Source organism: Schistocerca cancellata, chromosome 3 (assembly GCF_023864275.1).
Source record: "Schistocerca cancellata isolate TAMUIC-IGC-003103 chromosome 3, iqSchCanc2.1, whole genome shotgun sequence".
NCBI classification, from domain to species: Eukaryota; Metazoa; Arthropoda; class Insecta; order Orthoptera; family Acrididae; genus Schistocerca; species Schistocerca cancellata.
Genome location: NC_064628.1, coordinates 875285006 through 875298033, shown reverse-complemented (window position 1 = coordinate 875298033; position 13028 = coordinate 875285006).

Sequence of the window (13028 nt, the reverse complement as noted above, 5' to 3'; positions counted from 1 at the left end):
TAACCCAGGCACCTTAGACAGGGCAGCTAACCTAGGCACCTTAGACTGCATGGCTAACCCAGGCGCCTTAGACCATGCGGCTAACCCAGGAGCCTTAGACAATGCAGCTAATCCAGGTGCCTTAGACCGCGTGGGTAACCCAGGCACCTTAGACTGTGTGTCTAACCCAGGTGCCTTAGACAGCGCAGCTGACCCAGACCCCCTAGACCGCACAGCTAACCCAGGCGCCTTAGACAGCACAGCTAACCCAGCCACCTTAGACTGTGTGGCTAACCTGTGCAGTGCCTCACACTATTCTGCACAAAACGTCATTGGATTGTTGTCTGTCATCCACGCTATAGCCCGAATCTCGTACCTTCAAACTTCCATCTGCTTGGTCTAGTGAAGGAGGCGCTTTGCGGGATGCAGAACCTGGATGATGGTTCAAATGGGTCTGAGCACTATGGGACTCAACTGCTGAGGTCATTAGTCCCCTAGAACTTAGAACTAGTTAAACCTAACTAACCTAAGGACATCACAAACATCCATGCCCGAGGCAGGATTCGAACCTGCGACCGTAGCGGTCTTGCGGTTCAAGACTGCAGCGCCTTTAACCGCACGGCCACTTCGGCCGGCCAGAACCTGAATGATGGGAAGGTTAGTGATGCAGCAGGTCGTTGGCTCCGACGTTGATCAAAAGAGTGGTTCCATGCGAGCATACAGATCCTCCCAGCAGGGTGTTGTGAGGCCGTCGCATTGAACGGAGATTAAGTTGAAAAATAGGGTTTTGTAACCAAAACAAGTGGGGAATAATATGGTGTATTGGAATCCTGAATAAAAACAAAGTGCTTTCAGAAAAGAAATCTGTTGCATTACTTACTGAACGCACCTCGTATAAGTATGAAAAATTTCTAAGACGACCAGTCCGCAATATACTCTGATTACTAGCTAAACATGGTATTTGCAAAGGTGTATCTTACTTTAAATGTTGTGTCTCAGTGGCTCCATTTCAACATGTTTGAGCAAGCAGCAATTGACAGCGTATTAAACCGTTCATTAGTAGTTCCACACCCGTCAAGGGGTAGGAAAGCCCGCACGTGCAACGGACAGCGCGTTTCGGCAACGACCCGGAGCCACCCCCAGCTGTGCCGTGGGGGCGGGCAGGTGGGCACAGGCGCGCTATAATCGACAGGCAAACAAGCCCGACGGCATTGACGGCCTTACTTAGCCAAGTTGTGAGCGGGCAACAGGTCTGCCTCCTCCTCGCCTTCCGGGCCGCCCGAAACTAGCAGGCAGGCAACCGAGGCGCAGGCGCGCGGGTGTTGGCTGCTGCTGCAAGTTTGCCAAGTTGGCAGCAGTGGCTGCGACAGCGCGCCTGCCGATACTAACAAGTTGCGCCCCGCGCCAGACTTGTTCATCAAGATTAATGTTGCGCGCCGAGCCGCCGTCAGCTGGCTGCAGAAACAGCACAGGCGCTGCCGGCGGCGCGCAGCTTTTACTCGCCGCACACCGCCGCATTTTGCTTGGAAGGTTGACGAGTGACTCTGTGGATGTCAGGGTCCAAAAGTTATGTGCTACCGGGATATTAGGATTTAAATGCCGAACAGCATGTTAGTACCGTTGTAGAACGAGACATATATGGCCTGTAATATGATATAAAATCATTGAAAACAAAAAGTAAGAAACCAGAATGTCTCTTCTACGAGGGTAATCCCAAAAGTAAGGTCTCCTATTTTTTATAAGTACACAGACCTTTTTATTTCTACAATGGTTTACATCAGTTTACAGCTGGAACATTTAGCTATTTTTCGACATAATCACCAATTCTGTCGATGGATTTTTGTAGAAGCTGTGGCAGTTTTTGTATGACCATGTCATACCAACTTGCCGCCATGTTTTGCAGAAAGTTATGAACCTCTTCTTTCACCTCGTCGTCGCTGCTGAATCGCTTTCCGGCCAAACGTTCTTTTAACCTAGGGAACAGGTGATAGTCACTGGGGCGCCAAGTCAGGACTATAGGGTGGGTGGGTGATTATGTTCCACTGAAACTGTTGCAGGAGAGCAACGGTTTGCCGAGTGATGTGTGGGCCAGCGTTGGCATAGGGAAAGTGTACGCCTTTGCTCAACATTCCTCTTCTCCAGTTCTGAATTGCCCGTTTGAGTTTTTTCAGAGTCTCACAGTACCTGTCGGCGTTAATTGTGGTCCCAGTGAGCATAAAGTCGACCAACAATACCCCTTTCCGATCCCAAAAAAAAACGATTGACGTGACTTTACGTGCAGACTGTGTTTGTTTCAATTTCCGCGGCTTTGGCGAAGAAGGATGCCGCCTCTGGCGTGATTGTTGCTCGGTCTCAGGTGTAAAGTGGCATGCCCAGGTTTCGTCACCCGTGACAATTGAGTCCAGAAAGTTGTCCTGTTCGGCTGCAAGGCGGTGAAGAAATTCGCGGGAAGCATCAACTCGCTGCCGCATATGGTCCTCAGTCAGCATGCGTGGCACCCATCTTGCGCACACCTTCCGGTAGTTCAATGTTTCCGTGAGCGGTGCTTCGGGAAACCTCAGGAACCAACGTGCAGAGATCATCCAGGGTGATCCGCCGATCTTCTCGCATGCTTTACTCAACCTTCAACACTGTCTCCTCAGAAATTGACGGTCTCCCGCTCCTTTGTTCGTCGTGAATTTCGGTCCTACCAGCTGCAAACTCTCTACACCACTTATGAACATCTTTGACATCAATGCACGACTCACCATACACTTCCGTCAATTGGCGATGGATTTCAATCGACGCAGTGCCCTTTTCGTTCAAAAACCGAATAACTGCGCGCAATTGGCACTTGGCGATAACATCCAACGGAAGCTCCATTCTCAACGGCTGCCAAGCCATGACTGAGCGCCTCAGCTCGGCGTGCGGACGTTTACACACAGCGCGTGAAGCACTCTTCATAACAGTGTGACCAACTGCCACACAAACAGAGTTCTGTACTTATAAAAAAATACTTTTGGGATTACCCTCGTACAACAACGGAGGGGCCGATAGGCTATGCACAGTGTTCAAAATAAATGTTTCATACTGCCGAAACCTTAATATTGATTGTTGTGACCCAGAAACAAGTTACGATTTCAACACACTAGTTTGTTTATAATGTAATATTATGGGGAACAGTACTTGTTTTTATTATGAGGGGGTGGTACGTGCGGTCTGTGACAACTGTACAACCTGTAATAACTGCTTTATTTATGGTGTGTGATCACGAGAGTTGTGTTGCTTCAGAATAGTTCGTACAACAATAACGTACGATCAGAGGCTCCGTATAGTCACTTTAATGGTGCAAAGAAAGGGACAGGTGAACATGGCAGCCAATATCGCTGTGAGTCAAAGTGATGCCACTAGAAGCCGGAACAAGTTTCTAGGAACGGGAGCAGCCGGAGATTGTCACAGAAGTCGCAGAGGAAGAAACAGAATAGGTGTGTAGGACTGATATCCCCATATAACAGCAAGCAGAAACTCTCGACACAATGCTACGCGCCTACGGTAGCAGTGTGAACACCTGGAGGAGTGCAGATGTCAACAAAAATGATAGCAAATAGGCTCCATGAGCAGGTATTACGTGCCAGAACACCACTCCAGGGGTTCCGATAGGGGTTTTGTGTCGCTTGGGAACGAAACCACTCGTGGTCGAGGCAGCAATGGGACAACAATCTTTTCTCATAACACCTGTATGATTCTTCCCCTGGTAATAGTGTGCAAGATGGCAAGAACTATGGCCCTTTTTTTTTTTTTTTTTGGTCATCAATCTACTGACTGGTTTGATGCGGCCCGCCACGAATTCCTTTCCTGTGCTAACCTCTTCATCTCAGAGTAGCACTTGCAACCTACGTCCTCAATTATTTGCTTGACGTATTCCAATCTCTGTCTTCCTCTACAGTTTTTGCCTTCTACAGCTCCCTCTAGTACCATGGAAGTCATTCCCTCATGTCTTAGCAGATGTCCTATCATCCTGTCCCTTCTCCTTATCAGTGTTTTCCATATATTCCTTTCCTCTCCGATTCTGCGTAGAACCTCCTCATTCCTTACCTTATCAGTCCACCTAATTTTCAACATTCGTCTATAGCACCACATCTAAAATGCTTCGATTCTCTTCTGTTCCGGTTTTCCCACAGTCCATGTTTCACTACCATACAATGCTGTACTCGAGACGTACATCCTCAGAAATTTCTTCCTCAATTTAAGGCCGGTATTTGGTATTAGTAGACTTCTCTTGGCCAGAAATGCCTTTTTTGCCATAGCGAGTCTGCTTTTGATGTCCTCCTTGCTCCGTCCGTCATTGGTTATTTTACTGTCTAGGTAGCAGAATTCCTTAACTTCATTGACTTCGTGACCATTAATCCTGATGTTAAGTTTCTCGCTGTTCTCCTTTCTACTACTTCTCATTACCTTCGTCTTTCTGCGATTTACTCTCAAACCATACTGTGTACTCATTAGACTGTTCATTCCGTTCAGCAGATCATTTAATTCTTCTTCACTTTCACTCAGGATAGCAATGTCATCAGCGAATCGTATCATTGATATCCTTTCATCTTGTATTTTAATTCCACTCCTGAACCTTTCTTTTATTTCCATCATTGCTTCCTCGATGTACAGATTGAAGAGTAGGGGCGAAAGGCTACAGCCTTGTCTTACACCCTTCTTAATACGAGCACTTCGTTCTTGATCGTCCACTCTTATTATTCCCTCTTGGTTGTTGCACATATTGTATATGACCCGTCTCTCCCTATCACTTACTCCTACTTTTTTCATAATCTCGAACGGCTTGCACCATTTTATATTGTCGAACGCTTTTTCCAGGTCGACAAATCCTATGAAAGTGTCTTGATTTTCCTTTGGCCTTGCTTCCATTATTAGCCGCAACGTCAGAATTGCCTCTCTCGTCCCTTTACTTTTCCTAAAGCCAAACTGATCGTCACCTAGCGCATTCTCAATTTTCTTTTCCATTCTTCTGTATATTATTCTTGTAAGCAGCTTCAATGCATGAGGTGTTAAGCTGATTGTGCTATAATTCTCGCACTTGTCAGCTCTTGCCGTCTTCGGAACTGTGTGGATGATGCTTTTCCGAAAGTTACATGGTATATCGCCAGACTCATATATTCTACACACCAATGTGAATAGTCGTTTTGTTTCCACTTCCCCCAACGATTTTAAAAATTCTGATGGAATGTTATCTATCCCTTCTGCCTTATTTTACCGTAGGTCCTCCAAAGCCCTTTTAAATTCCGATTCTAATACTGGATCCCCTATCTCTTCTAAATCGACTCCTGTTTCTTCTTCTATCACATCAGACAAATCTTCTCCCTCATAGAGGCTTTCAGTGTATTCTTTCCACCTATCTGCTCTCTCCTCTGCATTTAACAGTGGAATTCCCTTTGCACTCTTAATGTTACCACCGTTGCTTTTAATGTCACCAAAGGTTGTTTTGACTTTCCTGTATGCTGAGTCTGTCATTCCGACAATCATATCTTTTTCGATGTCTTCACATTTTTCCTGCAGCCATCTCGTCTTAGCTTCCCTGCACTTCCTATTTATTTCATTCCTCAGCAACTTGTATTTCTGTATTCCTGATTTTCCCGGAACATGTTTGTACTTCCTCCTTTCATCAATCAACTGAAGTATTTCTTCTGTTACCCATGGATTCTTCGTAGCTACCTTCTTTGTACCTATGTTTTCCTTCCCAACTTCTGTGATGGCCCTTTTTAGAGATGTCCATTCCTCTTCAACTGTACTGCCTACTGCGCTATTCCTTATTGCTGTATCTATAGCGTTAGAGAACTTCAAACGTATCTCTCATTTCTTAGTACTTCCGTATCCCACTTCATTGCGTATTGATTCTTCCTGACTAATGTCTTGAACTTCAGCCTACTCTTCATCACTACTATATTGTGATCTGAGTCTATATCTGCTCCTGGGTACGCCTTACAATCCGGTATCTGATTTCGGAATCTCTGTCTGACCATGATGTAATCTAATTGAAATCTTCCCGTATCTCCCGGTCTTTTCCAAGTATACCTCCTCCTCTTGTGATTCTTGAACAGGGTATTCGCTATTACTAGCTGAAACTTGTTACAGAACTCAATTAGTCTTTCTCCTCTTTCATTCCTTGTCCCAAGCCCATATTCTCCTGTAACCTTTTCTTCTACTCCTTCCCCTACAACTGCATTCCAGTCGCCCATGACTATTAGATTTTCGTCCCCCTTTACATACTGCATTACCCTTTCAATATCCTCATACACTTTCTCTATCTGTTCAGCTTGCGACGTCGGTATGTATACCTGAACTATCGTTGTCGGTGTTGGTCTGCTGACGATTCTGATTAGAACAACCCGGTCACTGAACTGTTCACAGTAACACACCCTCTGCCCTACCTTCCTATTCATAACGAATCCTACACCTGTTATACCAATTTCTGCTGCTGTTGATATTACCCGATACTCATCTGACCAGAAATCCTTGTCTTCCTTCCACTTCACTTCACTGACCCCTACTATATCTAGATTGAGCCTTAGCATTTCCCTTTTCAGATTTTCTAGTTTCCCTACCACGTTCAAGCTTCTGACATTCCACGCCCCAACTCGTAGAACGTTATCCTTTCGTAGATTATTCAATCTTTTTCTCATGGTAACCTCCCCCTTGGCAGTCTCCTCCCGGAGATCCGAATGGGGGACTATTCCGGAATCTTTTGCCAATGGAGAGACCATCATGACACTTCTACAATTACAGGCCACATATCCTGTGGATACACGTTACGTGTCTTTAATGCAGTGGTTTCCATTGCCTTCTGCATCCTCATGTCGTTGATCATTGCTGATTCTTCCGCCCTTACATTCTATGGCCCTTACATGAAGTCATTAAAGATCACCTAACTCACGTTGAGTGAACAGTGGGGATGAACAAAAAAATGACTGACAAGGCACAATGCATCTTGTAGAGAGTATAGTATGGACGTATTGGAATAATTAATGTCGGGTGATGGTTTTAAAGTAATTCACACGACATGAAAACTTTGTGGAAACGAGTCGATTTACTGGACTCTAGTTTACCCCAGGCAAGCATTTAGAGTTGAACATGGCCGGCTGGGGAACGGCGAAGGAAAGCGACAATAGGCAGCTTAGGGTGGATGAAGCCCTGAGAAAGCGGTAACGCGACGCGGCCACCAGCCGCCTTAAGATAAGTGGCAGTGAGTGGGTGGTTGACCCCGACTCCATGCTGGTGTACCGGGAAACAGACGGAGAACTTGTACGCCTGTTGATAAATGTCTGTCGTCCTGTTTTCTGTGAAACATGCGAGAAAGCCGCGCAAAGCTACAGTGGAGTGGTCAACAGAGGTCAAAATATGCGTGTTCGTGACTATAGCAACTTCATGCTGAATTCACGGTCCGCAGAGCCTGAAGTAAATCAGGTGAAGAGCGACAGCATGAAATATACTGGCCTCCGATGGGAACGTAGGACCAAGGAATTTGAAGTACTCTCCTGGGAGTCAGAATTCAGGAAAACTTGGTGTTTGTGCAGACGCTAACCTTGATGGGTGGCCTGGGAGGAGTTATATAGCAGAAGTTGAGAGGAAGGGAAATTTTGTGGGAATTTGTTCACTTCCCAGAGCAGGCATTGGTCAGCGCTGGGAAGCGCACATAATTAATGCGACTTGCACTGAAATTGGCGTAAGTGATTTTGCTGGAGGGGAAACCGAGGCGAAGAGCGGACTGTGAGAAGTCTCCATGGAGGTCTTCTGTTCCCAGCTTGCCTAGAGGGCGGACGTGGCGTTCTTGACTCAGCTTGCCTGAGAAAGAATAAACATCTCTGCAGTTTAGGACTTAGCAATGGGAACGATTGAGTTTGGAGATAGGAAGTTTTGTTTCAGCAATTTACTGAACAAGATAGCTAGAAGCGAATAGACGAGCGCAGCCTTGCAGCACCACGAGGTCGGCCGATGTCCACACAACGACGCCGCTGCGCCACGCTGAATTTGGTGATATTGCGCCCGCTCTGGTCACTGATTAATTTGTTGGATCACGTCGGCAAAGTTTCCACGAGGGTTTCATGGGCCGTGGATTGTAGAATTCTTCTCGCACTTCACATTGGTTCAAATGGCTCTGAGCACTATGGGACTTAACTGCTACGGTCATCAGTCCCCTAGAACTTAGAACTACTTAAACCTAACTAACCTAAGGACAGCACACAACACCCAGCCATCACGAGGCAGAGAAAATCCCTGACCCTGCCAGGAATCGAACCCGGGAACCCGGGCGTGGGAAGCGAGAACGCTACCGCACGATCACGAGATGCGGGCGCACTTCACATTACACCTGGGTCAGTTGATTGGGATTACTTTTGAGTATCGCGCTTTACGCCACGCAAATGCAATTTATTACCACTGCCTGATAGGAGAGTGTTGTAATGTCATGACTGAAGGTCTTGAGTTAAAATAAATTTGTGCTAATCGACTGCATCTGTTTTCAATCAAGTAGTTGAAATCCCACATCACTTTCTTAATTAATTTTATGTTCAACATTTGCATCTGGTGTTCAATAGCTGAATATAACATAAAGGTGCACCCCTTTTTAATTAAAAGTGATCAATTCTGAGTAAATTAATGTCAACACTGCCACTGCAGTTCAATCAGGAGTCACAGGACCATATTACTTTTTTGAATTATCCGATATTGCAGCAGTTTTGCACTCTCTGTTGATCTGTTAGTCAATTAGTTGGGGTGAACACACGCAAAAACCAGCTAAGTGACGGGTGGGGTGTTACAAGTGATATTCGTGTGTGGAGGCTACGAGGACCACTTTTATACTATATTGTAGACCGCAACCTTTATCTACATGGTTCAGTCATGTTTTGGGGTGGAACCATCTTCCTCCGCAGGACACTTCTTATGGAGTAAGGTTCTATGGGCCCAAACTGCTGAGGTCATCGGTCCACACTCCTTACGCCAATACATGGGAGGATGTCTGGTATATAGTATCCAGGACGAGATCCTTGTACGCCTTTGGCTCCATTCGGTGAACATTTTCATTGAGGGGTTCATCTGATCAACGACAATGCATGCCACGATCGTCAGAATCTTGTAAATACCTTCCAGGTGAAACACAGAATCAATGGCCTCCATATTCTCCAGATCTAAACTGCATGAGTCATGCTAAAACGAATGGTGTGCAACTCCTTTCACACGAGAGAAGGTACAAAGTATTAGACAAGCCACTGTGGACAAATGGGACAATATGTCGTAGACTTATTATGGATAATTTGATAAAGAGAATACCTAATCGCATTCAGAGTGTCTCCTAACATGAGGAGGGTCAATTGGTTCGTAAACAATGTTTTATGTAAGATGACATTCTTATAACTGTACCTGAGTGAACAAAATCTTTCTTGTTTACTATTACGTCCAGTATTGACAATGAAGCAATATGCAACGTTTGCCTTGACCACTGTAGTTAGCAAGTGCTGCACGTCTCCTCGATAGCGACGTGAAATGTTCTCTGTAAGGTGACTCACGACCTTGAAACACTTGTTCTTTGCTGCTTACCTATTCCGCTTATTTCCTGAGGGAAACTGCAGTGGCTAATCAAAAATGGTTCAAATGGCTCTGAGCACTATGGGACTTAACATCTATGGTCATCAGTCCCCTAGAACTTAAAACTACTTAAACCTAACTAACCTAAGGACAGCACACAACACCCAGTCATCACGAGGCAGAGAAAATCCCTGATCCCGCCGGGAATCGAACCCGGGGCAGTGGCTAATCTCAATGAAACACTTTGTTTAAACATTTGCTACTTACCTGTGTGAAACTCTTTTGCTTCTCGTGTTATACAGGATTACATACGGAAAGCCTAATCCCATTGACTTAGTCGAACATTACTATGATAGCAAAGTGTGAAATGCACACTGCTAAATACGTAATACATATGTATTATACATTGCAGCGAATATATTTATATTATGGGGTCACGTGCCTGCAATGTCGGAACAGAGAGGGTCAAGAAATTATACGTTTAGTACTATGAACCTTAACGTTCAAAGGAAACAAACCAGTTCACAGACGCTAGTGCAAATTATGACAATTATTATACAAAACCGGAACTGAGTCACGCTCAGTCTAACTTCATCGAATTCTAGAGCGATGACCACGGGATACCTAGGTTATGCGAAGCACGGTTTAGCAAACGCTGCCCTAGAGAAAAAAAAACTGGTCTTTTATTTGTACCAGTCAAGTACCAGTCCAGTAGCGGCTAACGACGCTATGGGATCAGATGCATTCTGCATCAAACTCTTCCGGAATCATTCAAATAGGCCAAGGCGTCATGTAAATATGTAGGACAAAAAAATTATGTATGTAGATGAAGAATTCATTGTCTCCTCCTTTTCAGAAGTCTCTTGAAAATTCAATTTATCTGTAAACTGCGAAGATTGGTGCTTGATATAAAGGCTGCCATTTAGTATTTCTTTTTGGGGGCTAATTCGTAACACGTCTTGTAAACTTATACTGCAGCCCACCGTTACAAAGCTGGAAAGCAATGTCAGGTTGTGAACCATTGTTTAATATCTAAAGGATGAAGGCCTGTAGTCTCTATAACACAATGTGTCTTATGGCCTGTGAACCAGTTTCCGTTACTTTACCATAAGTGGTTTCCAATTCATCCTTGAATAACCCATTTCGAGAGACTACTTTTCACAGCTTTTTCAGACTTTCAGACATCCTTTGGATCCTATATTACGAGGGTTCAATGAAAAGTAACGCCTCCGCCCTCGTTAATTGGTTTTGGAAGGGAATAATTTTTAAAAAAATCAAAAGCCGAAATAATCCTTAGAATGACATCTTGGATATTCGGGAATCCAGCCGGATGTTCGCGTCGTTCTCGCACGATATTTCAACAGCGTGCCGCGCTGTCTTCATCAGGTGCTAGCTGAGACTGATCCTTGGGTCGATCGAGTCCAGTATTTATGCCTGGGAGGAGCTGGGCGTTCCCTAATCGGTCCGCGCCGAGTCGAGTGTTCCGTCTGTGATCAGCGCCCGCCAGACTCGGCTTCAACGGACCCCTCCAGTCGCGGATGTTCCGACTGCCGTCGGCGCCCGTTTTGGCCACCCTCAACGGTTGTGGTTGTCATCTGAGGTGTGTCAGACCCGATCTGAGATGTTGGGTACTGTTGTCTACAGGAAGTATCGTCGTACCCGCACAAGTCTACAAAACCATAGAGAACATTGAACTTACAACAACATCAGGAGACAAGAAAAATCGGATTCCAGTGAAGAGTGTTGCAGCCCACGCCCTCGTCGATGGACCTTGTATATTTCTTGGATGTTCTCTTAACTTCAGTTTGGATATAAACGACACTTTTTCACATGGAAATGGATGGTTTACCGTTGCCATAGTAAGAGGTGGTAGTGGAGTGTCTAGTGTACCTGGTCTTGAAAGCTTTAATGATAGAGATGTAATAGCCTATCGTAACTATCATATGTTTGAAATTGGTAATAAATATTTTGGTAAATCAGCTTATGACTCAACCTCTCCACTTGTTTTGTATACTCGTAGCAAACGAAAAATTAATCAAAATGAGTCTGTATTTATTTGGGTTAAAGATAAAGGTGTATGTGAATATGTAAAATTTTGTATCTGATTGTACTGTATATTTCCATAAATAAAGATCTATAGCGTCAGCGTCAATATTCACTTTTCCACATAATCACCAGCCAGTTGGATACATTCCTGCCAACGATAGACAAGTTTTTTGAAGCCCTCGCGGAAGAAGTCGACACACTGTTTCCGCAACCACAGTCTCACATTTCTCTCAACGTCTTCATCAGAAGCATAATGATGTCCCCGCAGATCGTCTTTCATTATCGGGAACAGATGGAAGAAAGACGGTGCTAAATCCGGACTGTATGGAGGATGCCTTCTGGTGGTGAGATTCTGTCTCTGAAGTTCTGCTTTGGTGGTACGTGAAGTGTGTGGTTTGGCGTTGTCATGCTGCGGGAAAACATTTCCAATTTCCTTTCGGATCCTTGTTAGCCGTCGTTTCAGAGTTCGCAGCGTTATGATGTAACGCTCTGAATTTATTTTTGTGTCACTATCAAGTAACGCCATCAGCGTCCCATGATTTTTCCAGCAGAGGGCTGCGTCTTGAATTTCTTTTTCTGGGGCGAGTCTTTGTGACGATATTTCATAGACTGACGTTTCGTCTCCGGGTCGTAATACTGGCCGGCCGCGGTGGACGAGCTGTTTTAGGAGCTTCAGTCCGGAACTGCGCGACTGCTACGGTCGTAGGTTCGACTCCTGTCTCGGACATGGATGTGTGTGATGTCCTAAGGTTAGTTAGGTTTAAGTAGTTCTAAGTTCTATGGGACTAATGACCTCAGATGCTAAGACCCATAGTGCTCAGAGCCAGTTGAACCATTCGTAACGCTGTACCCATGCTTAGTCTCCTGTCAAAATTGATTGGAGACAGGCGTCACCTACATTATAGTAAAGTGAGAGTAGTTCCTGGCAAATTTTAAGTCTGTGCGCTTTCAAAAAGGAGTCAGCATCCGGGATACCCATCGTGCACAGGTCTTCCGAAAGCGGAGCAAAGCAATAATGTGACCCAAACGTTCTTGTGAAACACCGATTGTGCTTGCAATTTCGCTCTGAGTGATACGACGACCGTCGGGAATCAATATGTCTACATTTTGTGAAACTCGTTGGTTGCTGTCACAGGCCGTGCAACTCTTTGTTTGTCATGCGGGTCAGATGTTCCCGCCTCAACATCTTTAAACTTACTCGCCCAATGACGCACAGTACTCACATCAACACAATCACCATCAAGTGCTTTCGTTCTCTGATGAATCTCCTTTGGGGTGACACCTTGTGCTGTCAAGAATTCAACGAATGCACGTTGCTTAAATGGCATTGACCGACCGTCTGCGCAGGGTTCCATACTTTACGTACAATTTAACAACACAACCGTTCAATGCTAAGGAACTGTAGAGAAGAGGCTACGGAACAAAGCAGTATCTGC